A 3,861-nucleotide genomic window follows, 5' to 3' on the forward strand; every position below is an offset into this window, starting at 1 on the left:
ATGATGTGCCCTGTAAACTTGCACTCAATCCACAATAAAAACCTTGAATTAAAAAAAAGAAAAAAAGTTAAGAAAAAGTTTTTTTGTGTTATAAGAAGTTTTCTGATGGTTACCAGGGGCAGGGAAGGAAAATTACTCATGGGCTAGAGGGTAGACACTTGTTTACATGGAAGATGGAGCAGGCAATATATGACATGAGGGAGGTTGGCAGAGGAAAGATGAAGTAGGGAGACCTAGGGAGGAATGCAATTGTTTAAGTGAATAGAGATCAACACTGTTCACTCATGATGCATGAAGAGATTTGCAATTATTGCAATGAAGCAAAGTACATGATTTTTTAATGTAAAACGGATGATCTTGTCTGTAAACCTTCATTCAATTCACAACAAACAGTTAAAAACAACAACAACAAACAACGTTGTAGAAAAACGCCATTACTTTTTAATTCCAATTTTTCCACAAACTCTTTGAAGTCCCTTGGAACAATCTGAAGACACAGTAACCAGGGTGTAAAATAGAGCTGATGACTGGATGTTGCCACCAGGCATAATTTTATAAAAACAAAAACAAAAACAAAAGACCCAAGATATTTTCTAAAAGGAACCATTTTTGAGAAATGAAATTGGTTTCCTAGTAAAGCAGGGGCTCATTCAGGCTCTCCAGGAGAAGAAAGTATTCTTGTGCTCAAGGTCTCTCTCAACACCTGGAGACCTCACACCTTGGCTTCCTTCCTGTGAACTCTGGTCCTCTGGTAGGTCTGTTTGGGCTGTGTCGGAGTGCAACCAAACTTCCTTGACTCACCCAGAAAAATGCTCTTCCCATATTTAGAAATCAGATTGGGTATTATCCATGACACAACTATATAATCCCTTTTAGCACCAAGATCAGGCAATAATGAAGTAAAAATATTCTGAGAGCAAGTTCCAGTTCTGTAAAACTCTGCAAAGTATGGAGACCTCAATTTCCATTACCATTAAACCACTTCCTTTTAAGGATGACACTCAGTACACTTAACATTAATATGCTCAGTGCTTATCAAGAAGTCTTATATTAAAAGTACTGTTGGTCATCAGTTCAAGCTACTGTACTATATTTGCATTAAGGGATAAACCTGAATATGGCACTATAGGATAAGCACTCAACTGCACCTCAAGGTCAGTGGTTCAAACTCACCAGCTGCTCCTTGGAAATCCTACACAGTGTTGCTGTGAATCGGAACTGACTCAGCAACACTTAACAACAATAACATAAAAGTGAAGCAATCTGTGATTGAATTTTATAGTTTAAGTGACCCTTTTCATTCTTCTCTATTGACCTAAATTATTGTGAGGCACTATTGACAACTACATCTATATTATGTGAATGTGTATGTTTAAAAAAAAAAAAAAACCAAAGAAGAACTTGAACCTAATTAAAATTTAAAGTTCACATTGACTCAGATAACATACTTCCCAAATTTTGTTATTTACAGAAACAAGTCACCATTTAGACATATTTACAGTAAACGTAGACAAAAGGACATTGACATTAAGTAAAATAGAAGCTTGCATTAGATCTGTGCAGAAAAACATTTTGAAAGCATTTACAAATATATTCAAAATTACTTTCTTTAAATAAACCCCTATTCTTCATCTAGGACCAGATACTGACGACAGTACATGCCAAAGTTCTTTCAAACAAAGTCATTTTTTAGTTATGAATGTAAAAATGCATCTACTTTTTTATTTTTTATGCCTAGTAAAGGAAATATTTTTACCACTTTCAATTTGATTTTTTAACAAAACAACTAAATGGACTTTTAGGGAGTTTTCCAAAAGCAAAAGAAAGAGAAATGAACTGATGTCAAATCTGAAAGAAGCTGAATGAATTTTGTTCACAATACACACAACATTAGTGTAGCAAAAATACAAGTTCGTTATGTTGGTCTCATGGCTTCGTAATTGCAACTAAAACACATGGATAAATAGATTACTTATTATGCAATCTGTATTATTATAAATGCAATGTTCACACGAATCTGGTTATGGTATAGCAACAGCACAAACTTGTAGACCAAGTATATAGCAACTTTCTTTTGTTAGAAGAAGTTGTTATCAGTAAATTTTGTATCTCAGTCTTTCTCTTGTCATGCTTTACATTAAACAGAGCTTCCAAGTTAAGAAAATATTTAAAATACTTTCTTTAGTTGCCTCTGGAGTGGGACACATTGAATGAATTAAACCTGCTTAGTGCTGCGGGCACTCATGTTTCCTCTGGCTGGTGGTGCAGCCCATGGGGTGCAGGAAGGTAGAAAGATATCCAAACACTCTCCAAAAATAACTGACATATTTGTGGAGGCAGTTGCTGTCTTCACTACACTTCACTACTTTGGCTCTCTCTCTCAGTACAAGTCATTTCCCTTCATGGGAAATGGTCTATGAACTAATCTACTTTCTCGTCTGCTGGCTTGCCTTTTTCATGAAATTCTGTTTAGCTGAGGTGCTTTTCTAATCTTCCCCACAAATCTATTGCCTTTAGTCCTTCCCATTCTAATTAACTCATAGCTAGCTATTGATGTAAAATGTAAATGTTAAACTTAGTGAGACTGCTCAGCTTTTTGGGAGGTTCTGGGAACAAAGTATACATACATCAGCCCAAAAGAAGAGGGGGTGAAAGCAGAGCAGGGAATTAATTTAAACTGTGGATATATGTATTTCTATGATAGTAACAAAGAGCTCTGGTAGTGTAGTGGTTACGACGAATCAGGCTGCGAACCACAAGGTCAGCAGTCCGAAACTACCAGCTGTTTCGTGGGAGAAAGATGAGGCTTTCTGCTTCCATAAAGATTTACAGCCTTGGAAACCCTGTACAGGGTCGCTATGAGTAGGAACCATCTCCATGGTACACCACCACCACCACCATGAGAGTATAAAGCGCTGGTGGCACTGTAGGATAAACATCCAGCTACTAACTGCAAGGTTGGTAGTTCAAACCCATTAGCAGTTCCCTGGGAGAAAGATAAGGTTGTCTGGTGGTGGAAGTGTGCTGTTGACTTTATTTCAACCATAGCACCATGTATAGGGTTTCTAAAGAGTGGTCGATGGATTCGAACTGCTAACTTTGTGGTTAACAACCCAATGTGTAACCCATTATACTACCAGAGCTCAACTGTTCCTATAAATCTCTAATTTAACATGTAAAACATCTCCTAAAGTATAATTGTTGTTATTTCAAAATTCAGAATATGTCTGGCTACATAGATGTTTTATACGCATCAAGTCAGTAAGCCAGGCAGCTTCATACAATCCATAAAGGTTCTATGATGTTAGTAAGTCATGCATTAGCAAATACATTACAATCATCAAGAAAAGGGGCAGTAGAGCTTTTCATTGTACTGGGGCCCAGTTTCAAATCTTTAGCATTACTTAAATTCAATGGCATTTATCTCAATTTTCAAAAGTTTCTTGGCTCTCTAAAGATAAATAAGTGAAGCCATTCTATATTCTCTAAAAGTAAATGACAGTCACACATATTTATGCTTATGGATCTATTTGTAGATCAAATCAAGGGTGTTGTTGTTATTGTTAGGTGCCATTGAATCGATGCCGACTCATAGCAACCCTATGCACAGCAGAACGAAACAATGCCCAATCCTGGGCCAACCTCACTACTGTGGCCACGCTTGAGCCCATTGTTGCTGCCTCTTGGCCAATCCATCTTGCTGGGGGTCTTCCTCTTTTTCTGTGACCCTCCACCTTACCAAACATGGTATCCTTCTCCAGTGGCTGGTCCCTTCTGACAATATGTCCGAAGTATGAGAGACGAAGTTTGGCCATCTTGGCCTCCAGGGAGCACTCTGGCTGCACTTCTTCCAAAACAGAT

The sequence above is a fragment of the Chrysochloris asiatica genome, unplaced genomic scaffold (assembly GCF_000296735.1).
Source record: "Chrysochloris asiatica unplaced genomic scaffold, ChrAsi1.0 scaffold00011, whole genome shotgun sequence".
Lineage (NCBI taxonomy): Eukaryota > Metazoa > Chordata > Mammalia > Afrosoricida > Chrysochloridae > Chrysochloris > Chrysochloris asiatica.